This window comes from Scyliorhinus torazame, chromosome 19 (assembly GCF_047496885.1).
Source record: "Scyliorhinus torazame isolate Kashiwa2021f chromosome 19, sScyTor2.1, whole genome shotgun sequence".
Lineage (NCBI taxonomy): Eukaryota > Metazoa > Chordata > Chondrichthyes > Carcharhiniformes > Scyliorhinidae > Scyliorhinus > Scyliorhinus torazame.
Genome location: NC_092725.1, coordinates 119,643,837 through 119,653,184, shown reverse-complemented (window position 1 = coordinate 119,653,184; position 9,348 = coordinate 119,643,837). Strand labels below are relative to the sequence as shown.

Genomic DNA, 9,348 nt, shown 5'->3' with positions numbered 1-9,348 from the left:
ACACACAGGTTATCTGTCCACATTTGGGAAAACCGTCTTCAGTTTCAGTGAAGATGTAATCTCTTCGGTTCCAGCTTTGGATTTTAAACAGCCGCCTTGTAGTAATAATTTTTCAGGGGAGACTGTTTTCTACAGTTGGGGGTAGCTGTGGTGGTAGCTGCTTCCACTGTGCCCTTTTCTCCAGTTATTGTGCTATGGATATGTCATTCTTTCCCTTTGATATTACACATCCTGTGGACTCGGCTTTTAGCATAAGTGCCAATTTCCTTATCTCTCTACTTTGGAGTTACCTCTTCTACACCCCATTGTTTTGCCCTGGTCATACAGATAAACATTTGCTTTTCTCACTAGTTTGTGAATTCACATGTCAAAATGCCCCTTCAAACAGCTGCCCTTATCAATCCTCCTTTTGACTTCATTCGATCCCAATTGCATTTATTTAATCTTAATTTTCCACAGTCCTTAACAGCATCAGTATTGCCCATCATTATGTACCCTTGAGAAGCTGGACCTTCTACTTGAACCACTGCAGGCTGGTTTAGCACAGTGGGCTAAACAGCAGGCTTGTAATGCAGAACAAGGCCAGCAGCACGGGTTCAATTTCTGTACCGGCCCCCCCGAACAGGCGTGGGAATGTGGCAACGAGGGGCTTTTCACAGTAACTTCATTGACGCCTACTTGTGACAATAAGCAATTATTATTATTATGTTATTAGAGAAAGAGTTGCAGAATTTTGACCCAACATTGATGAAGGAACATAGATATATTGTCAAGGCAAGAGGTGAGTGACTTGAAAAGGAACTTGGGGGTGATGGTGGTCTCATACATCTGCTGCTCCTGCCTAGAGCTCACACCTTTATTACACAACTTAATTTCTACCTATCTTGCAGTTTATTTCAACCACTGTTTGTTGGGCCACTCGTGTTTATATTAATTCACTCAGATCTAGAAAATCATCCTTTTTTCTTGACAATTTTCCCCATTCTTTTGGGAAGGTGGCCCATTATCAGATTTTGTCTTTGTGTGTTAAATGATCAATTGTTCTTCAAGAGATGTCACTCATCCTGGCAATAGTACAATTCTAGTACAGTGATTCTACCATATGCAGCAGTACAGAAGATAGACAGGGAGAATTTCTGTCACTTGTCAAAACTTCAACTTATTTGTGAAAGAAGCAGGAAGTGGGAAATTGTGTATGCTTTGGATGATAAGAGCAAGACCATTTTAGCACAGTATCAAATTGAACAATTTAGTCAATTATTAGAGAGTGGGTGCAATAAAAGCAGCTGTCAGTTCGAAACCATGACTAAAGACTTCTATCATGTGTGGAGTAGAGACTTGCTGAGAGTAGGTTTATGAACTGCTCTATTACATAAACAGAGGTGTCTGGTTGTCTTGTTAACTCTGTTGATAAGTGCACTTAAAAAGAAAAAGTGCTGAAAATGCTAGAAAGCTGAAACTGTTGGAAATAGACATTAAATCAGTCAGTATCTGTGGAGAATAAAAAGTCAGTGCAGAGCACTCCTTCACAACTGAAAAGTGAAAGTCACGTTAAGACTTGGGGATAATTGGGATGGAAATCAGGCTATAACAGATACTGAGATCACAATGATGGAGTTAATAGCTTGAAGAATCTGCAGATCGCATCAAAGGAAAGTGGCCGAGATGAAAGTGTAGCATTTTGAAGACATTAAAAAGATATTACAGCACGCAAAAGCTAAAGTGCCGAATGACAAACTTAACAATAAAAGGCAGGCAATTGAGGGAAACTGGGATCAGAGAGGAGAAGTCTCACAGGAGGATCAGATGAAAACTTATAGAATCATTACAGTGCAGAAGAAGGCCATTCAGCCCATCGCATCTGCACCGACTCTCTCAAAGAGCACCCGACCTAGCCCCCCCCCCCCGTAAACCCACATAGTCTTTGAGCACCAAGAGACAATTTATCACGGCCAATCCACTTAACGTGCACATCTTTGGACTGTGGGAGGAAACTGGAGCATCCGGAGGAAACCCACGGACACGGGGAGAAAGTGCAATCTTTACACAGACAATAACCAGAGGCTGGAATTGAATCCGAGCCCCTGGTGGTGTGAGGCAGCAGTGCTAACCACTGTGCCACTGTGCAACCCTAGCAGTTTCACGAGACACAAGGTGATCATTGGTACAAGGAACTGCGTGAAGCAATCAGAATGATAATGACGCACGTCATTAGTATGCTGAAAGTGTGCTTTAGGTTGCTGGATGAATATGGAGACATTCTGTAATATATTCCGACTAGTTGTCCAAGGATCATGATTATATGCTGCTTGTCGAATAACCTCTGGAAACACAAAAGCCCCAATATTAACTCGGGGTGGGGCTCAGGTGGACCACAGCTGAGTCTGACAGGAAAACCTTCCTGAAACTGGCAAAATGATTGGAAGTGATGCACTGCTGGGCCACCTACACAATCGAGTAGCGGGAAGCCTGTCAATGTGGTCAGCACAATTTCTGGTGGGACTGGCGTGGCCTATTTAAAGCAGGGCTGGATCTCTCAAAGTGAGGCGGAATTGCCTGCTTTCAGGTTTCACTGCCGTGCTGCCGCAAGGAGGCGGTTCTCCGAAACAAGTGGAGGGGGGCAAGCCTGGGGTTTTTCAGATGCCTCCTAGGGGTATGTGTTGGAGGACAGGGCAAGGATGGAGGTGTTGTTCCCAAGGTCTGTAGGAGCTTACCCAGGGCGGCTGAAAGGGTCAGTACCAGCAACAATCTGCCCAAACACCTGGGCAGAGATTTTCCAACCTCCACCCCCCCCCCCCTTCCAGGGGTTTTCCGACGGCGAAGGTAGCTTGCCATTGGCTGTCAGTGGGATCTTCCGGTCCAGCCAAAATCAATAGCCATTTGCGTTACTCGCCAGCTGCGTCACCAGGGAAACCCGCCAAGGGGGAGGGGAATTGCCGATAACGGGACCAGTAGATTCCACCTAGTAATAATAATAATAATAATAATAATCGCTTATTGTCACAAGTAGGCTTCAATGAAGCCCCTAGTTGCCACATTCCGGCGCCTGTTCGGGGAGGCCGGTACGGGAATTGAACCCGCGCTGCTGGCATTGTTCTGTATTACAAGCCAGCTGTTTAGCCCACTGTGCTAAACTAGTCCCTTATTTCAGCACAACAGGGTGTTCAATGACCTCACAACAGCACAGACGAGGACTCCAGCTGTTCATCTTTCAGTCTCTCCCAGCAGCGCTTGCCATCAATCCTTCGTCACTGCCAAAAAGCATTAATTTTTGAGAAACCAATATGTCAACACTATCCATTGAGAAAACTCCAGTGAAACCTGGGCGATGAAGATTATTCATTGCAGAAATGAGTGAAAACATCTGTGCAGCTTCCAAAGACACAAGGTGATCATTGATACAAGGAACTGCGTGAAGCGATCAGTATGATAATGACGCACGCCATTAGTATGCTGAAAGTGTGCTTTAGGTTTCTGGATGAATATGGAGACATTCTATAATATATTCCTACTAGGTATCCAAGGATCATGATTATATGCTGCATTGTTGAATAACAGTGCCTTAAGAGTCCCACTAATCTAGTAAAGGCGAGGAAGGCCCCCTAGCAACTATTTCATTCATGAGGCTCCAAGGCAGCTGGAGGCAGGCGGACCAAACATCCCTTATTTTGTGGGATTGTCCCATATTTGATGCCACCGTCCTGTGGCCCGTGCATGCTGCCATAGATCAGGGGCTGGATTCTCCCAAAATTAGACTATGTCCCCCACGCCAGCGTAAAAACGTTGGAGTTTTACTCCAGAAATTCCTTACAAAAAGTTGAACAAATTCAATGCCCTGCAGGGGGCTAGCAGGGACCCGGAGTGAATCCCGCAGCTCTTGCTGCATATCCGAGCCCCCTCACCTCCGGTTGGGAGTCCGCGCATGCACACAGCGGCGGCCTCCGCGGCGCCACATAGAGAAAAGAGACCCCCCGATCGGCCGTGCGCCCGAGCCTGAAACCGCGCGGATTTAATCCCTGGCCGCCTATAAGGACCCCCTGGCCTCCGATCCCCACGTCCCCCACCAGGGCAGCTGCGCCTACATCCCGACTGGCAATAGGTGGTTAGTTCCATGCCGTCGGGGGCGGGCCTCTGACAATATGGTCCCGGCTGCGCAGCATACTCCGCGGCCACGCCGATTTTCGGGGCCCGGAGAATCGCCGGACCCGATTACGCCGTGAAAGTGGATTCTCCGCCCCCGCACCGGCCACGATTTTGCCGCGGGGCTGCTGAGAATCCAGCCCCAGACCTTTAAACTTCACGCATACGCAGCACCCGTTCACCTCCTGCTGGTCACTCTCACTGCTCTGCCAGCACCAATCCTCTCCTTCCCCCTCACCCCGCCCCACAACAGCTGCTGCAATTTTAACTCGATTAATGAATCCAGAATGTAAAGTGAATGATGTCCATGACAACTATCACTGATTATTGCAAAAAAAAACGTAATGCCTTGAGAAGGAAATCTGCCGTCCTTACCCGGTGTGGCCTACATGTGAATCCAGACCCACAGCAATGTGGTTGACTCTTAATTGCCTCAAACATAACTGAGAAAGTCGCTCAGTTCAAGGGCAATTAGGGACGAGCAAGAAATTCTGGTACTGCCAATAACACAGATTGACATTTTTCAGTGTGTATACGAAGCTGAGCCAATGGTTATAGATTCATTTCACTGAAGGGTGGTGCATAGAAAATGGATACAAGGGGTCTAAGAATGGAGTACTGGAGGGCCATGTGGATGCGGCAAGATAAATTGTTTCGGGAGATATTGGCACAAACAGCAGAGATTTGGAATGGCCCATATGGCACATCTTTTGCCTTCAGCTAATTCTTGGGAACAAACCTGTCTTGAGTGCAAAATAATGTCTTTACAGGGGAATAGGTTAATGTAATGTTGCTATAATTAGCTGGTGTTCAAGTAAACATGAATCATTTTTGCTGGCTGCAGAACACAAGAACTGGCAGATGACTGCATCATTTAACTCATCAACCTTGTTAAAAGTGTGATTTGAAGGACTCGATCATTTCAAGACATTTAAGGTGGAATATAAAAAGAAATACAATACATCTTAATAAAGGTCAGTTGTTCACATTTTAATTTCATACCTGAAAAGTTGCAAATACCAAAACCATCTGCAGAGCTCATGCGTAAAGCTCAAATTATGCAGTCAGAACAATAATTTACAATCTGTTTAATTATGAAAGAATCTACCAGAACTAATTATCCAGTTAATTAAGACATATTGAAAAAGATACCACCTCAAAGGCAAAACCTAAGTACAAATGTCTGTTCAGAAAAAAGAATATGTATCATGAAAAATTCAATTTGTAGCTATAGATTAGAAATGATTAATCTCCCATAAATAAAAAAATGTATCCTCATTTTCAGTGCTACGTATTATCTCCAGACTGATTAGCCTTAAAGCTGCATTAATGTATACTTGATTCATAGTCAAACTTGAACAGAAACAGTTCAATGTCTGTGGATAAAAATAACGTTATGTGATTGATTGCTTCAACTGTAGGCAGTTACGTAGGTGTCTGCTCTACTGAACTGAAATGATGGTATGCAGTTTATTTATTATTCTCTTCAATGGCGAGCTCCATTTCTTTGCTGTTTTTGCAGCAGAATGGGTACTCTATCCGAAACCAATTTAATTCTCAGTTCCTTAGGGAGGCAATATAAGCTTCGATGCACGACTGTGTAGCTTGTCGTAGATTGTCAATTTTATGTCATAAGTTATCTTCATATCATTTCCAATTAAACGGAGCACAATCGCATGGCACAGAGTGAAGCTTGGCTGAGGAAGATGACAAAAATTATTCAATATCTTCCCCCAGGTCATACCCTAATTTATTTGACTGTTTCACCCACATATTTTGATTTATGTTTTTCTTGAGAGATTGTGCTTCATATTTATTCAATTGGTACAATTACATGTAAGATCCTCCTAAGATATGAGGTAGAAGATAAATAAACCAAAATTATCAACAAAACCATTTCTGACAGTCACTAAAAGAGGAGCCAGCCTGGGCTTCAGTTTGGTTTGTAAAGTTTTGTGGCTGGCAGCTTGAACAAAAACTACTGTGAGCTTTAACCTGCACATTTTCAGTTCCAGTGTATTAAACTGGTAATGTCACGTGCCTCTACAATTGGCACTGTCGTGCAAACTGACCAGTATGACTTTTGTCGAAATGTATGGCCTCCAATGCGACTTCTGGAAATACCGATAAATATTTGGGAGAGCACAAGGGATAGTCGGGAAGGTTGTCTTGTTCCTTATATCAATGGTATTAAACTTTTTCAGGACTTCTTGTGGAATGCATCAGTGAAGTTATTCAGGAAGCAATTAATGCAGGGTATTTCTGTGCATTAGCATGTCAGTTTAATTTAATAAGGATGTATTAATGAACATTGAATTGATATTAATGTTGCATTAGGTCAGTACAATATTGGGAGAACAATCACACAAGTTGCCAAGTTTATTTAAACGCTTGAGACTGCTTGGCATGCACAGCAGGTACAATCTTTTTGATATGCGCCCATATTTAGGGCACATAGGATGAAAATAGCTCATAAAAGCTTTCAGGGAGGTAACAAAAAGGCCATTTGATCTATCAAACCTGCTCTGTCAATCTCTCCCACAGTGTCATCCAATTGGATTTGAATAAGTCCAATGTTAAATTTCTAGCTCACCTAACGAGTTACTGAGCTTCTTCAGATAGCCCAGAATTTTATTCCTTTCTTCAAATATTTCTCCCCAACTTGGCATCATCTGCATTTTTAGTGCGTCATGACTGGTGAATATGAGCCAAATTGTAATTGTTGTGGTAGCCTACTTCCTTGTCATTGATTGTTGCTGAGTTGGAAACTGGTATTTTTGGAATAACCCAGTGTATACTTCAACTTCTAATTGCTGAGCTGATTTGTTTTGCCTCTTAAATATTTAAAACAAATAAAACATTAACGTATTATCTGCATCATTGCTTTTCTTAAGACTTCGCATATTGAAACCAGTTCAAAGCTATAGGGCTGGCTTCTCCGGTCCCCCAGCTGCGCCCTTGGCTGGCGGTGGGATTCCCTATTCCCGCCGCTTGTCAATGGAATTTCCCATTGAAGCCACCCCGCGCCGCCGGCAAACCCGTGGGCGGGGGTACCCTGCCAATGGGAACAGAGAATCTCAACGGGCAGAGAATTCCAACCATAGTTAGAAACCTAAAACACAGTAGCAAAGCCATTAAACAGCGTGATTCAATGAAACGGTTCAGAAAAATGAACTGAACCAATGGAGTGAAAAGGCCAGGAGAAAATAGATTTGTTTTTTCTTTAGCTCAGTTGGCTGGTTCATGATACGGAGTGACCCCAACCGGGTCCATTTCCTGCACCGGCTGAGCTAATTCAGTAAGGTTCCCGATGGTGGGGGAGTCCAGACCTAGGGGTCATAGTTTGGGGATAAAGGGGAAACCTTTTCGGACTGAGGTGAGGAGACGTTTCTTCACCCAGTGTGGAATTCGCTATCACAGAAAGTAGTTGATGATCGGCCATGATCGTAATGAAGTTTAGAGCGGGAGAATTGGGCGCTCGGGAGCGGAGCGATTCGGCGGCAACCCGCCCCCCCGGCGGCAACCCCCGCGCCCCCCCCCCCCTTCCACCCCACGCACGGCAGCAGGACAAGCGGCGGCCCGGACGAAAGCGGGGACCGAGCCAGCAAGAACGACCGACCCCCCCCCCCCAGCAGGAGAGCGCACGGTAAGACGAGCGGCGGCCCGGACCAAGGCAAGTACCGAAGCGGGGACCAAGCCAGCAGCGGGGACCGAGCCAGCAGCAAGGACTGACCCCCCCCCCCCTATCCGCCCCCCCCCCCCCGCCGCCGCCCCGGCGGCGACCACCACGAGGCAGGAACAAAGAGGGACTCCCGGCCAGAAGCCTCTCTCTCTTTCTCGACCCAGGGTGAGTGAGGGAAAAGCAAAAAGAACTTCCCCTTTTGCAAAAACAAAACTTTGAAAAGAAAACTTTTAAAGAGAAAGAATTTTTTCACTTTAAAAAAAAATTATCTTGATAAGAATTACATTTTTAAAAATGTGGTAAAGGAGAGGAGGGAGGGGAAAAGAAAAAGAAGGGAAAACAAAAAGGGGGGAAAAAGGGAGGGGGAAAACAAAAGGGGGGGGGAAATGCCAGAAGGGGGCCAAAGCAGAGGAAGAAAGGGCATCAAAAGCAGGCGGGGCAATTTACGAACCTGTTCAGACGAGCTAATCAGCGCACAAAGCGGTGGAACGAACGTATCGCCGCAACAAAAAGAACTGGGCAGACAGGAGCATTTTCCCCCTGCGCCAGGGAGGAACTGGAACTGGAAGGCAGCCTTTGCCGAGGCGCTGAGGGAACATCAGCAGGTAAACAAGGCAGAGGCTAGGGCATACATAGAAGCCGCAGTGCAGGCAGCAATGGCCAAGGCCCTGGCGGAGGTGCAGCAGGCCCTGGGCAGAGCAGAGGAGAAACTGGAAGCCCAAGAGTAGAAACTGGAAGCCCAAGAGGCGACCATCAAGGAGCTGGAGAAAGCTGCGACTGACATGAGCGACCGGATCACGGCCTGGAGAAGGAGGTGGCGAGACTGGGCACAACACAGGGGAGCCTGAAGGGCAGAGTGGATGATCAGGAATATCCCTCGAGAAGGCAAAATGCCAGGATAGTGGGCTTACCAGAGGGGATCGAGGGTAGAAACCCCACGGCATACGTGGCTGACATGCTGGGCAACGTAGTGGGGAAGAAAACCTCTCCCAGCCCACCAGAAATGGACAGAGCACACCGGTCGCTGCGCCCGAAGCCCAAAGCAGGGGACCACCCGAGAGCAGTTATAGCTAAACTGCACCGGCACCAAGATAGGGAAACAATCCTACGCTGGGCCAGGAAAAACAGAACCTGCAAATGGGAAGGACATGCCATTAGAATCTACGAGGACATTGGGGCAGATCTAGCCAGGAGACGGGCCGAGTTTAATAGAGCGAAAGCAGCTCTTCACAAGAGCAACGTGCGTTTTGGTATGCTGTACCCAGCGAAACTCTGGGTCACGTACCAAGAAAGAGAATACTTCTTCACAGCCCCCGCCGAAGCAAACAAGTTTGGCGAGGAACACGGGTTGGAAAACCAGCAGCTAGGGTAGAAATAAGTGGCCCCTGGCAGGGGCAACAACACGCCGACGGGAGGGTGGGGGAGCCAGGCCCCCCCCGCCCCCACCCCCGCCACGGCAAGTGCACTTGAACAAAAAGCAAACCACTGCCCGAGGGACCGCTTCAGGTGGGAGGCCAGGCCCAGCA

The 9,348-nt window shown here is 46.6% G+C and overlaps 1 long non-coding RNA gene across 1 annotated transcript in view; it reads right to left on the bottom strand.

The window, feature by feature from the left end:
* Positions 1-5,109: 5,109 nt before the first annotated feature.
* Positions 5,110-9,348, bottom strand: part of LOC140395939 (uncharacterized) — a 30,345-nt gene continuing 26,106 nt past the window's right edge. The window contains exon 4 of the long non-coding RNA XR_011936409.1: positions 5,110-5,837. This is a non-coding gene — a long non-coding RNA (uncharacterized lncRNA). The remainder of the gene's footprint in view (positions 5,838-9,348) is intronic.